The following is a 15000-nucleotide window of genomic DNA, read 5'->3' as shown; positions in this document are numbered from 1 at the left end:
TTTCGAGTTGGTATAAATCAGTAACCACTGACACTTAGAATATTTTCGGGTTGGTATAAATCAGTAACCACCGACACTTAGAATATTTTCGGGTTGGTATAAATCAGTAACCACTGACACTTAGAATTTTTTCGGGTCGGTACAAATCAGTAACCACTGACACTTAGAATATTTTCGGGTTGGTATAAATCAGTAACCACCGACACTTAGAATATTTTCGAGTTGGTATAAATCAGTAACCACTGACACTTAGAATTTTTTCGAGTTGGTATAAATCAGTAACCACTGACACTTAGAATATTTTCGGGTTGGTATAAATCAGTAACCACCGACACTTAGAATATTTTCGAGTTGGTATAAATCAGTAACCACTGACACTTAGAATATTTTCGACTTGGTATAAATCAGTAACCACTGACACTTAGAATATTTTCGGGTTGGTATAAATCAGTAACCACCGACACTTAGAATATTTTCGAGTTGGTATAAATCAGTAACCACCGACACTTAGAATTTTTTCGAGTTGGTATAAATCAGTAACCACTGACACTTAGAATATTTTCGGGTTGGTATAAATCAGTAACCACCGACACTTAGAATATTTTCGAGTTGGTATAAATCAGTAACCACTGACACTTAGAATTTTTTCGAGTTGGTATAAATCAGTAACCACTGACACTTAGAATATTTTCGACTTGGTATAAATCAGTAACCACTGACACTTAGAATATTTTCGGGTAGGTATAAATCAGTAACCACCGACACTTAGAATATTTTCGAGTTGGTATAAATCAGTAACCACCGACACTTAGAATTTTTTCGAGTTGGTATAAATCAGTAACCACTGACACTTAGAATTTTTTCGGGTTGGTATAAATCAGTAACCACCGACACTTAGAATATTTTCGAGTTGGTATAAATCAGTAACCACTGACACTTAGAATTTTTTCGGGTCGGTATAAATCAGTAACCACTGACACTTAGAATTTTTTCGAGTTGGTATAAATCAGTAACCACTGACACTTAGAATATTTTCGGGTTGGTATAAATCAGTAACCACTGACACTTAGAATTTTTTCGACTTGGTATAAATCAGTAACCACTGACACTTAGAATTTTTTCGGGTTGGTATAAATCAGTAACCACTGACACTTAGAATATTTTCGGGTTGGTATAAATCAGTAACCACTGACACTTAGAATTTTTTCGGGTTGGTATAAATCAGTAACCACCGACACTTAGAATTTTTTCGGCTCAGTAGAAATCAGTAACCAAGCGCATTTTTGAATTGGTTACTGATTTCTCCGTTCGAGTTGCGGCTGCGGTTGGCTTCAAATAGTGGTGGGGGCTTAATTATCGCCGAGGGGAGCATGTCCCGGTGGTGTGGCCGAGGATGGAGTGCCTTTTGAAGGGGGTGTTTCTGAATTTGGACCCTTTTTGAGTTGCATGGCCGGATGGGTGTGGTTTTGAAGGGTGTGTCTGTCTGGAGTGGCACCGGCGTTGGTGTGAGGCTGAGGGTGGGCGTTCGGTTCCTGGTTAGGGATAGGGAAAGGGTGAGACTTAGCTTTAGTGCTCGTGCCCCCGATTTTGGTAATGTTTGACGTCAATTTTCCAAGGAGGCGAATGCAAGGCTTCAGAGGGACTTTGAGTGTTCGGGGGCGGGGTAGCTCAGCCGGATTTGCCCCGGCGGTTCTGCGGACGGTGTTGACTTCGAGGGCGGACCGGCCCCCGTGTTCAGTCCGAATATCGTGCATTGTTAACGGCGGGAAGTGTTCCAAAAGGGAATGGGATTGAATGTGACTGCTGAAGCCGACTTTGAGACCTGTAACGCGGGTAGCTCAGCCGGATTTGACCCGGCGGTTCTGGCGACGGTCTCGCCTTCGAGGGGGGAGCGCCCCGCGTGTTCAGGCCGAATTTTGTGCATTTCCATCGGCGGGAAGAGGTCCAAACGGGAATGGGATTGAATGTGACTGCTGAAGCCGACATTGAGACCTCTAACGCGGGTAGCTCGGCAGGATTTGACCCGGCGGTTCTGCCGAAGGTCTCACCTTCGAGGGGGGAGCGTCCCGCGTGTTCAGGCCGAATATCGTGCATTGTTAACGGCGGGAAGTGTTCCAAACGTGAATGGGATTGAATGTGACTGCTGAAGCCGACATTGAGACCTCTAACGCGGGTAGCTCGGCCGGATTTGACCCGGCGGTTCTGGCGACGGTCTCGCCTTCGAGGGGGGAGCGTCCCGCGTGTTCAGGCCGAATTTTGTGCATTTCCATCGGCGGGAAGAGGTCCAAACGGGAATGGGATTGAATGTGACTGCTGAAGCCGACATTGAGACCTCTAACGCGGGTAGCTCGGCAGGATTTGACCCGGCGGTTCTGCCGAAGGTCTCACCTTCGAGGGGGGAGCGTCCCGCGTGTTCAGGCCGAATATCGTGCATTGTTAACGGCGGGAAGTGTTCCAAAAGGGAATGGGATTGAATGTGACTGCTGAAGCCGACATTGAGACCTCTAACGCGGGTAGCTCGGCCGGATTTGACCCGGCGGTTCTGGCGACGGTCTCGCCTTCGAGGGGGGAGCGTCCCGCGTGTTCAGGCCGAATTTTGTGCATTTCCATCGGCGGGAAGAGGTCCAAACGGGAATGGGATTGAATGTGACTGCTGAAGCCGACATTGAGACCTCTAACGCGGGTAGCTCGGCCGGATTTGACCCGGCGGTTCTGCCGAAGGTCTCACCTTCGAGGGGGGAGCGTCCCGCGTGTTCAGGCCGAGTTTTGTGCATTTCCATCGGCGGGAAGAGGTCCAAACGGGAATGGGATTGAATGTGACTGCTGAAGCCGACATTGAGACCTCTAACGCGGGTAGCTCGGCCGGATTTGACCCGGCGGTTCTGCCGAAGGTCTCAGCTTCGAGGGGGGAGCGCCCACCGTGTACAGGCCGATTTTCATGCATTTCCAACCGTGGGAAGGGGTCCGAAAGGGGATGGGGGTGAACGTGACTGCTCAACCCGACTTTGAGACCTCTAACGCGGGTAGCTCAGCCGGATTTGACCCGGCGGTTCTGGCGACGGTCTCGCCTTCGAGGGGGGAGCGTCCCGCGTGTTCAGGCCGAATTTTGTGCATTTCCATCGGCGGGAAGAGGTCCAAACGGGAATGGGATTGAATGTGACTGCTGAAGCCGACATTGAGACCTCTAACGCGGGTAGCTCGGCCGGATTTGACCCGGCGGTTCTGCCGAAGGTCTCACCTTCGAGGGGGGAGCGTCCCGCGTGTTCAGGCCGAATTTTGTGCATTTCCATCGGCGGGAAGAGGTCCAAACGGGAATGGGATTGAATGTGACTGCTGAAGCCGACATTGAGACCTCTAACGCGGGTAGCTCGGCCGGATTTGACCCGGCGGTTCTGCCGAAGGTCTCACCTTCGAGGGGGGAGCGCCCACCGTGTACAGGCCGATTTTCATGCATTTCCAACCGTGGGAAGGGGTCCGAAAGGGGATGGGGGTGAACGTGACTGCTCAACCCGACTTTGAGACCTGTAACGCGGGTAGCTCAGCCGGATTTGACCCGGCGGTTCTGGCGACGGTCTCGCCTTCGAGGGGGGAGCGTCCCGCGTGTTCAGGCCGAATTTTGTGCATTTCCATCGGCGGGAAGAGGTCCAAACGGGAATGGGATTGAATGTGACTGCTGAAGCCGACATTGAGACCTCTAACGCGGGTAGCTCGGCCGGATTTGACCCGGCGGTTCTGCCGAAGGTCTCACCTTCGAGGGGGGAGCGTCCCGCGTGTTCAGGCCGAATTTTGTGCATTTCCATCGGCGGGAAGAGGTCCAAACGGGAATGGGATTGAATGTGACTGCTGAAGCCGACATTGAGACCTCTAACGCGGGTAGCTCGGCCGGATTTGACCCGGCGGTTCTGCCGAAGGTCTCACCTTCGAGGGGGGAGCGCCCACCGTGTACAGGCCGATTTTCATGCATTTCCAACCGTGGGAAGGGGTCCGAAAGGGGATGGGGGTGAACGTGACTGCTCAACCCGACTTTGAGACCTGTAACGCGGGTAGCTCAGCCGGATTTGACCCGGCGGTTCTGGCGACGGTCTCGCCTTCGAGGGGGGAGCGCCCCGCGTGTTCAGGCCGAATTTTGTGCATTTCCATCGGCGGGAAGAGGTCCAAACGGGAATGGGATTGAATGTGACTGCTGAAGCCGACATTGAGACCTCTAACGCGGGTAGCTCGGCAGGATTTGACCCGGCGGTTCTGCCGAAGGTCTCACCTTCGAGGGGGGAGCGCCCACCGTGTACAGGCCGATTTTCATGCATTTCCAACCGTGGGAAGGGGGCCGAAAGGGGATGGGGGTGAACGTGACTGCTCAACCCGACTTTGAGACCTGTAACGCGGGTAGCTCAGCCGGATTTGACCCGGCGGTTCTGGCGACGGTCTCGCCTTCGAGGGGGGAGCGTCCCGCGTGTTCAGGCCGAATTTTGTGCATTTCCATCGGCGGGAAGAGGTCCAAACGGGAATGGGATTGAATGTGACTGCTGAAGCCGACATTGAGACCTCTAACGCGGGTAGCTCGGCCGGATTTGACCCGGCGGTTCTGCCGAAGGTCTCACCTTCGAGGGGGGAGCGCCCACCGTGTACAGGCCGATTTTCATGCATTTCCAACCGTGGGAAGGGGTCCGAAAGGGGATGGGGGTGAACGTGACTGCTCAACCCGACTTTGAGACCTGTAACGCGGGTAGCTCAGCCGGATTTGACCCGGCGGTTCTGGCGACGGTCTCGCCTTCGAGGGGGGAGCGCCCCGCGTGTTCAGGCCGAATTTTGTGCATTTCCATCGGCGGGAAGAGGTCCAAACGGGAATGGGATTGAATGTGACTGCTGAAGCCGACATTGAGACCTCTAACGCGGGTAGCTCGGCAGGATTTGACCCGGCGGTTCTGCCGAAGGTCTCACCTTCGAGGGGGGAGCGCCCACCGTGTACAGGCCGATTTTCATGCATTTCCAACCGTGGGAAGGGGGCCGAAAGGGGATGGGGGTGAACGTGACTGCTCAACCCGACTTTGAGACCTGTAACGCGGGTAGCTCAGCCGGATTTGACCCGGCGGTTCTGGCGACGGTCTCGCCTTCGAGGGGGGAGCGTCCCGCGTGTTCAGGCCGAATTTTGTGCATTTCCATCGGCGGGAAGAGGTCCAAACGGGAATGGGATTGAATGTGACTGCTGAAGCCGACATTGAGACCTCTAACGCGGGTAGCTCGGCCGGATTTGACCCGGCGGTTCTGCCGAAGGTCTCACCTTCGAGGGGGGAGCGTCCCGCGTGTTCAGGCCGAATTTTGTGCATTTCCATCGGCGGGAAGAGGTCCAAACGGGAATGGGATTGAATGTGACTGCTGAAGCCGACATTGAGACCTCTAACGCGGGTAGCTCGGCCGGATTTGACCCGGCGGTTCTGCCGAAGGTCTCACCTTCGAGGGGGGAGCGCCCACCGTGTACAGGCCGATTTTCATGCATTTCCAACCGTGGGAAGGGGTCCGAAAGGGGATGGGGGTGAACGTGACTGCTCAACCCGACTTTGAGACCTGTAACGCGGGTAGCTCAGCCGGATTTGACCCGGCGGTTCTGGCGACGGTCTCGCCTTCGAGGGGGGAGCGCCCCGCGTGTTCAGGCCGAATTTTGTGCATTTCCATCGGCGGGAAGAGGTCCAAACGGGAATGGGATTGAATGTGACTGCTGAAGCCGACATTGAGACCTCTAACGCGGGTAGCTCGGCAGGATTTGACCCGGCGGTTCTGCCGAAGGTCTCACCTTCGAGGGGGGAGCGCCCACCGTGTACAGGCCGATTTTCATGCATTTCCAACCGTGGGAAGGGGGCCGAAAGGGGATGGGGGTGAATGTGACTGCTCAACCCGACTTTGAGGCATCTAACCCGGGTAGCTCAGCCGGGTTTGACCCGGCGGTTCTGCCGACTGCCTCGCCTTCGAGGGGGGAGCGTCCCCCGTGTACAGGCCGATTTTCATGCATTTCGAACCGTGGGAAGTGGCCCAAAAGGGGATGGGGGTGAATGTGACTGCTCAACCCGACTTTGGCGCTTCCGAGCCGGGTAGCCCGGCCGGGTTTGACCCGGCGGTTCTGCCGTCGGTCTCGCCTTCGAGGGCGGAGCCTCCCCCGTGTACAGGCCGATTTTCATGCATTTGCAACGGTGGGAAGTTGCCCAAAAGTCGATGGGAGTGAATGTGACTGCTCAACCCGACTTTGAGACTTTTAAGCCGGGTAGCTCAGCCGGGTTTGACCCGGCGGTTCTGCCGACGGTCTCGCCTTCGAGGGGGGAGCCTCCCCCGTGTACAGGCCGATTTTCATGCATTTGCAACGGTGGGAAGTTGCCCAAAAGTCGATGGGAGTGAATGTGACTGCTCAACCCGACTTTGAGACTTTTAAGCCGGGTAGCTCAGCCGGGTTTGACCCGGCGGTTCTGCCGACGGTCTCGCCTTCGAGGGGGGAGCCTCCCCCGTGTACAGGCCGATTTTCGTGCATTTCCAACGGTGGGAAGAGGTTCAAAAGGGGATGGGAGTGAATGTGACTGCTCAACCCGACTCTGAGGCTTCTAACCCGGGTAGCTCGGCCGGGTTTGATCCGGCGGTTCTGCCGACGGTCTCGTCTTCGAGGCCGGTGCCTCCCCCGTGTACAGGCCGATTTTCGTGCATTTCCAACGGTGGGAAGTGGTCCAAAAGGGAATGGGGGTGGACGTGTCTGCTCATACCGACTTTGAGACTTGTAAGCCGGGTAGCTCAGCCGGGTTTGTTCCGGCGGTTCTGCCGACGGTCTCGTCATCGAGGGGGGAGCCTCCCCCGTGTCCAGGCCGATTTTCATGCATTTCCAACCGTGGGAAGTGGTCCAAAAGGGAATGGGGGTGAATGTGACTGCTCATACCGACTTTGAGACTTTTAAGCCGGGTAGCTCAGCCGGGTTTGACCCGGCGGTTCTGCCGACGGTCTCGCCTTCGAGGGGGGAGCGTCCCCCGTGTTCAGGCCGAATTTTGTGCATTTCGAACCGTGGGAAGTTGCCCAAAAGTCGATGGGAGTGAATGTGACTGCTCAACCCGACTTTGAGACTTGTAAGCCGGGTAGCTCAGCCGGGTTTGACCCGGCGGTTCTGCCGACGGTCTCGTCTTCGAGGCGGGTGCCTCCCCCGTGTACAGGCCGATTTTCATGCATTTCGTACCGTGGGAAGCGGTCCAAAAGGGGATGGGAGTGAACGTGACTGCTCATACCGACTTTGGCGCTTCCGAGCCGGGTAGCTCAGCCGGGTTTGACCCGGCGGTTCTGCCGACGGTCTCGCCTTCGAGGGGGGAGCGTCCCCCGTGTTCAGGCCGAATCTTGTGCATTTCGAACCGTGGGAAGTTGCCCAAAAGTCGATGGGAGTGAATGTGACTGCTCAACCCGACTTTGAGACTTGTAAGCCGGGTAGCTCAGCCGGGTTTGACCCGGCGGTTCTGCCGACGGTCTCGTCTTCGAGGCGGATGCCACCCCCGTGTACAGGCCGATTTTCGTGCATTTCCAACCGTGGGAAGTGGTCTAAAAGTCGATGGGAGTGAACGTGACTGCTCAACCCGACTCTGAGGCTTCTAACCCGGGTAGCTCGGCCGGGTTTGACCCGGCGGTTCTGCCGACGGTCTCGTCTTCGAGGCGGGTGCCTCCCCCGTGTACAGGCCGATTTTCGTGCATTTCGAACCGTGGGAAGTGGTCTAAAAGTCGATGGGAGTGAACGTGACTGCTCAACCCGACTTTGAGACTTGTAAGCCGGGTAGCTCAGCCAGGTTTGACCCGGCGGTTCTGCCGACGGTCTCGCCTTCGAGGGCGGACCCTCCCCCGTGTACAGGCCGGTTTTCGTGCATTTCGAACCGTGGGAAGTGATCCAAAAGGGAATGGGGGTGAACGTGACTGCCCAACCCGGCTTTGAGACTTGTAAGCCGGGTAGCTCAGCCGGGTTGGACCCGGCGGTTCTGCCGACGGTCTCGACTTCGAGGCGGGTGCCTCCCCCGTGTACAGGCCGATTTTCATGCATTTGCAACGGTGGGAAGTTGCCCAAAAGTCGATGGGAGTGAATGTGACTGCTCAACCCGACTTCGAGACTTGTAAGCCGGGTAGCTCAGCCGGGTTTGACCCGGCGGTTCTGCCGACGGTCTCGCCTTCGAGGGGGGAGCCTCCCCCGTGTACAGGCCGATTTTCGTGCATTTCCAACGGTGGGAAGAGGTTCAAAAGGGGATGGGAGTGAATGTGACTGCTCAACCCGACTTTGGCGCTTCCGAGCCGGGTAGCTCAGCCGGGTTTGACCCGGCGGGTCTGCCGACGGTCTCGTCTTCGAGGCGGGTGCCTCCCCCGTATACAGGCCGATTTTCATGCATTTCGAACCGTGGGAAGTGGTCCAAAAGGGAATGGGGGTGGACGTGTCTGCTCATACCGACTTTGAGACTTGTAAGCCGGGTAGCTCAGCCGGGTTTGTTCCGGCGGTTCTGCCGACGGTCTCGTCTTCGAGGCGGGTGCCTCCCCCGTGTACAGGCCGATTTTCGTGCATTTCGAACCGTGGGAAGTGGTCCAAAAGGGGATGGGAGTGAATGTGACTGCTCAACCCGACTTTGGCGCTTCCGAGCCGGGTAGCTCAGCCGGGTTTGACCCGGCGGGTCTGCCGACGGTCTCGTCTTCGAGGCGGGTGCCTCCCCCGTATACAGGCCGATTTTCATGCATTTCGAACCGTGGGAAGTGGTCCAAAAGGGAATGGGGGTGGACGTGTCTGCTCATACCGACTTTGAGACTTGTAAGCCGGGTAGCTCAGCCGGGTTTGATCCTGCGGTTCTGCCGACGGTCTCGCCTTCGAGGGGGGAGCCTCCCCCGTGTTCAGTCCGATTTCCATGCATTTCCAACCGTGGGAAGTTGCCCAAAAGGGGATGGGAGTGAATGTGACTGCTCAACCCGACTTTGGCGCTTCCGAGCCGGTTAGCACAGCCGGGTTTGACCCGGCGGTTCTGCCGACAGTCTCCTCTTCGAGGCGGGTGCCTCCCCCGTGTACAGGCCGATTTCCGTGCATTTCGAACCGTGGGAAGTGGTCCAAACGTCGATGGGAGTGAATGTGACTGCTCAACCCGACTTTGGCGCTTCCGAGCCGGGTAGCTCAGCCGGGTTTGACCCGGCGGTTCTGCCGACGGTCTCGTCTTCGAGGCGGGTGCCTCCCCCGTGTACAGGCCGATTTTCATGCATTTGGAACCGTGGGAAGTGGTCCAAAAGGGAATGGGGGTGGACGTGACTGCTCATACCGACTTTGAGACTTGTAAGCCGGGTAGCTCGGCCGGGTTTGACCCGGCGGTTCTGCCGACGGTCTCGCCTTCGAGGGGGGAGCCTCCCCCGTGTTCAGTCCGATTTTCGTGCATTTCCCACGGTGGGAAATGGTATCTTTCATTACGGGGACAAGGGTCTGAAGCGGTGAAGTCAGTAACCGGCATAGTTAAGGAAAGGGTTCGAATTTTCTCAACAGTACGAAAAAAGTGAGCAGGGAAGCTAGAGAAGGTGTCAGTGAGTCCCAAACGAGTGAACCGCAAAACTTAGGGAAATGCCCGAAAGCGTTTTAAAGGGTGAAATCGGGAACGAGGAAATGATGGGAAAGTGCCTGAAAGTGCTAAATGAGTAAACAGAAAAACGAAGAAAAATGTTTGAAAAGAAGAAGTGAGTAACCAGGAAAACTTAGAAAAATGTTCAAAACGAAGAAATCAGTAACCAGGAAAACTTAGAAAAATGATCAAAAAGAAGAAATGAGTAACCAGGAAAACTTAGAAAAATGTTTAAAAAGAAGAAATCAGTAACCAGGAAAACTTAGGAAAATGTTTAAAAAGAAGAAATCAGTAACCAGAAAAACTGCGAAAAATGTTTAAAAAGAAGAAATGAGTAACCAGAAAAACTTAGAAAAATGTTTAAAAAGAAGAAATCAGTAACCAGGAAAACTTAGAAAAATGTTTAAAAAGAAGAAATCAGTAACCAGGAAAACTTAGAAAAATGTTTAAAAAGAAGAAATCAGTAACCAGGAAAACTTAGAAAAATGTTATAAAAGAAGAAGTGAGTAACCAGAAAAACTTAGAAAAATGTTTAAAAAGAAGAAATCAGTAACCAGAAAAACTGCGAAAAATGTTTAAAAAGAAGAAATCAGTAACCAGACAAACTGCGAAAAATGTTTAAAAAGAAGAAATCAGTAACCAGGAAAACTTAGAAAAATGTTTAAAAAGAAGAAGTGAGTAACCAGAAAAACTTAGAAAAATGTTTAAAAAGAAGAAATCAGTAACCAGAAAAACTTAGAAAAATGTTTAAAAAGAAGAAATCAGTAACCAGAAAAACTGCGAAAAATGTTTAAAAAGAAGAAATCAGTAACCAGGAAAACTTAGAAAAATGTTTAAAAAGAAGAAATCAGTAACCAGAAAAACTGCGAAAAATGTTTAAAAAGAAGAAATCAGTAACCAGGAAAACTTAGAAAAATGTTTAAAAAGAAGAAATCAGTAACCAGAAAAACTTAGAAAAATGTTTAAAAAGAAGAAATGAGTAACCAGAAAAACTTAGAAAAATGTTTAAAAAGAAGAAATCAGTAACCAGAAAAACGGCGAAAAATGTTTAAAAAGAAGAAATCAGTAACCAGAAAAACTTAGAAAAATGTTTAAAAAGAAGAAGTGAGTAACCAGAAAAACTTAGAAAAATGTTTAAAAAGAAGAAATGAGTAACCAGAAAAACTTAGAAAAATGTTTAAAAAGAAGAAATCAGTAACCAGAAAAACTTAGAAAAATGTTTAAAAAGAAGAAATGAGTAACCAGAAAAACTTAGAAAAATGCTTAAAAAGAAGAAATCAGTAACCAGAAAAACGGCGAAAAATGTTTAAAAAGAAGAAATCAGTAACCAGAAAAACGGCGAAAAATGTTTAAAAAGAAGAAATCAGTAACCAGACAAACTGCGAAAAAATGTTTAAAAAGAAGAAATCAGTAACCAGAAAAACTGCGAAAAATGTTTAAAAAGAAGAAATCAGTAACCAGGAAAACTTAGAAAAATGTTTAAAAAGAAGAAATGAGTAACCAGGAAAACTTAGAAAAATGTTTAAAAAGAAGAAATGAGTAACCAGGAAAACTTAGAAAAATGTTTAAAAAGAAGAAATCAGTAACCAGAAAAACTTAGAAAAATGTTTAAAAAGAAGAAATCAGTAACCAGAAAAACTTAGAAAAATGTTTAAAAAGAAGAAATGAGTAACCAGAAAAACTTAGAAAAATGTTTAAAAAGAAGAAATGAGTAACCAGAAAAACTTAGAAAAATGTTTAAAAAGAAGAAATCAGTAACCAGAAAAACGGCGAAAAATGTTTAAAAAGAAGAAGTGAGTAACCAGAAAAACTTAGAAAAATGTTTAAAAAGAAGAAATGAGTAACCAGAAAAACTTAGAAAAATGTTTAAAAAGAAGAAATCAGTAACCAGAAAAACTTAGAAAAATGTTTAAAAAGAAGAAATGAGTAACCAGAAAAACTTAGAAAAATGTTTAAAAAGAAGAAATCAGTAACCAGAAAAACGGCGAAAAATGTTTAAAAAGAAGAAATCAGTAACCAGAAAAACGGCGAAAAATGTTTAAAAAGAAGAAATCAGTAACCAGACAAACTGCGAAAAATGTTTAAAAAGAAGAAATCAGTAACCAGAAAAACTTAGAAAAATGTTTAAAAAGAAGAAATCAGTAACCAGGAAAACTTGGAAAAAAACACTTAGAAAAATTTTCAGCAAAGTGTGAAAAATATTCTAAGTGTCAGCGGAGGAAAATGCTGCAGCATCGGGAAAGATTCGCAAACTTACACCGAACATGTGCTCCGAAGTGCCGGAGGAATTGGGTGAATTGAGCCCGGCAAATGGCCAGCTGTCGTTTTGTGCCTGCAGCCCGAAAACTTTAACTTTGTCTGTCGCGGAAGTCCGGACCGAGAAAAATCCAAACGGTTTTGACCGGACCGAGTTCCAGACCGATGCAGTCAAATTTGGAATTCAGACCCATTCAGTGCCACTTGTAGTTTTTCCGCAGTGAGGTTGGCGGGGTACCCGGAGATATATGGGAACACGATTTTTAGAACAAAATGGCGGCGCGGGACCGTTCTGAAAGGCATCCGAAAAACGGTTCCACGGGCATAGCACTTTAATGACAGGTATGAGTGCATGCCGGAGAGCTCTTGGAAGTCGAATTTTTGACACTTTGTCAATTTTTTGACAGATTTGACAAACTCTTTCTGTCTGTTCTAAGAGTCAGTCAGAGACTTGTGCGGCGGTCTTTTGACACTATTGGAGGGCGGGCAAACCCCACGTTGACTCCGGCCGTCCCTCCACAGGCGCTCGTGTCCAAAATGAAGGCGAGAGACGCGAGTGGCCTGGTTCCCTTGGGTGTTGCCAAGAAGGCTGCGGGCTGACCGTTGCCTGAGCACTCCCTAAAGCCTCTTGTGATGAGAGCAGACCTCGCCTGCCGCACGACCGGCTCTGGGAGTCGTTGGGCCGCTATTTGTGAATAGTCTGGTCCTCCTCTGCCACCCGGACAAGCGCGATGGCTCTGCCGCCCTGCGGTGCTCGTCACCCAGGTTTGGGGAACACGATACTCGTAACAAAAATAAAAGGCGGCTCGGGACCTGCAGGCGAAAGGGGTCCCGTGGTGCTAAGCACGTCGACTTCGGGTCTCGGTGCAAGCCGGAGAGCTCACGGAAGTCTAAAGTTTTCGGCACGTGGTCGAATCTTTTCAAAGGCTTACCCGGCTCTTTCCGTCCATTCTGAGAGTAAGTCAGAGGCCGGTGCGGAGGTCTCTTGACAATCGGAGGGGGTGGTGGCCCTCCGCAGGCGCTCGTGTCGAAAATGAAGGCGAGAGACGCGAGTGGCCTGGTTCCCCTGGGTGTTGCCAGGAAGGCTGCGGGCTGACCCTTGCCTGAGCACTCCCTAAAGCCTCTTGTGATGAGAGCAGACCTCGCGCGCCGCACGACCGGCTCTGGGAGTCGTTGGGCCGCTATCTGTGAATAGTCTGGTCCTCCTCTGCCACCCGGCCAAGTGCGATGGCTCTGCCGCCCTGCGGTGCTCGTCACGCAGGTATGGGGCACACGATGCTCGTAACAGCAAATAAAGGCGGCTCGGGACCTGCAGGCGAAAGGGGTCCCGTGGTGCTTAGCACGTCGACTTCGGGTCTCGGTGCAAGCCGGAGAGCTCACGGAAGTCTAAAGTTTTCGGCACGTGGTCGAATCTTTTGAAAGGCTTACCCGGCTCTTTCCGTCCATTCTGAGAGTCAGTCAGAGGCCGGTGCGGCGGTCTATTGACGACCGGAGGCTCCCATGGGTGTTGCGATGAGGGTGGAGGGCACAGAACCTTGCCTTAGCACTCCCTAATAAAGCCTCTTGTGAAGAGAGCAGACCTCGCGCGCCGCACGACCGGCTCTGGGAGTCGTTGGGCCGCTATCTGTGAATAGTCGGGTCCTCCTCTGCCACCCGGCCAAGTGCGATGGCTCTGCCGCCCTGCGGTGCTCGTCACGCAGGTATGGGGCACACGATGCTCGTAACAGCAAATAAAGGCGGCTCGGGACCTGCAGGCGAAAGGGGTCCCGTGGTGCTTCGCACGTCGACTTCGGGTCTCGGTGCAAGCCGGAGAGCTCACGGAAGTCTAAAGTTTTCGGCACGTGGTCGAATCTTTTGAAAGGCTTACCCGGCTCTTTCCGTCCATTCTGAGAGTCAGTCAGAGGCCGGTGCGGCGGTCTATTGACGACCGGAGGCTCCCATGGGTGTTGCGATGAGGGTGGAGGGCACAGAACCTTGCCTTAGCACTCCCTAATAAAGCCTCTTGTGAAGAGAGCAGACCTCGCGCGCCGCACGACCGGCTCTGGGAGTCGTTGGGCCGCTATCTGTGAATAGTCGGGTCCTCCTCTGCCACCCGGCCAAGTGCGATGGCTCTGCCGCCCTGCGGTGCTCGTCACGCAGGTATGGGGCACACGATGCTCGTAACAGCAAATAAAGGCGGCTCGGGACCTGCAGGCGAAAGGGGTCCCGTGGTGCTTCGCACGTCGACTTCGGGTCTCGGTGCAAGCCGGAGAGCTCACGGAAGTCTAAAGTTTTCGGCACGTGGTCGAATCTTTTGAAAGGCTTACCCGGCTCTTTCCGTCCATTCTGAGAGTCAGTCAGAGGCCGGTGCGGCGGTCTATTGACGACCGGAGGCTCCCATGGGTGTTGCGATGAGGGTGGAGGGCACAGAACCTTGCCTTAGCACTCCCTAATAAAGCCTCTTGTGAAGAGAGCAGACCTCGCGCGCCGCACGACCGGCTCTGGGAGTCGTTGGGCCGCTATCTGTGAATAGTCGGGTCCTCCTCTGCCACCCGGCCAAGTGCGATGGCTCTGCCGCCCTGCGGTGCTCGTCACGCAGGTATGGGGCACACGATGCTCGTAACAGCAAATAAAGGCGGCTCGGGACCTGCAGGCGAAAGGGGTCCCGTGGTGCTTCGCACGTCGACTTCGGGTCTCGGTGCAAGCCGGAGAGCTCACGGAAGTCTAAAGTTTTCGGCACGTGGTCGAATCTTTTGAAAGGCTTACCCGGCTCTTTCCGTCCATTCTGAGAGTCAGTCAGAGGCCGGTGCGGCGGTCTATTGACGACCGGAGGCTCCCATGGGTGTTGCGATGAGGGTGGAGGGCACAGAACCTTGCCTTAGCACTCCCTAATAAAGCCTCTTGTGAAGAGAGCAGACCTCGCGCGCCGCACGACCGGCTCTGGGAGTCGTTGGGCCGCTATCTGTGAATAGTCGGGTCCTCCTCTGCCACCCGGCCAAGTGCGATGGCTCTGCCGCCCTGCGGTGCTCGTCACGCAGGTATGGGGCACACGATGCTCGTAACAGCAAATAAAGGCGGCTCGGGACCTGCAGGCGAAAGGGGTCCCGTGGTGCTTCGCACGTCGACTTCGGGTCTCGGTGCAAGCCGGAGAGCTCACGGAAGTCTAAAGTTTTCGGCACGTGGT

Source organism: Chiloscyllium punctatum, unplaced genomic scaffold (assembly GCF_047496795.1).
Source record: "Chiloscyllium punctatum isolate Juve2018m unplaced genomic scaffold, sChiPun1.3 scaffold_382, whole genome shotgun sequence".
In the NCBI taxonomy this organism is placed as follows: domain Eukaryota; kingdom Metazoa; phylum Chordata; class Chondrichthyes; order Orectolobiformes; family Hemiscylliidae; genus Chiloscyllium; species Chiloscyllium punctatum.
The sequence above is the reverse complement of the archived record's forward strand: the minus strand, read 5'-3'. Positions refer to the sequence as shown.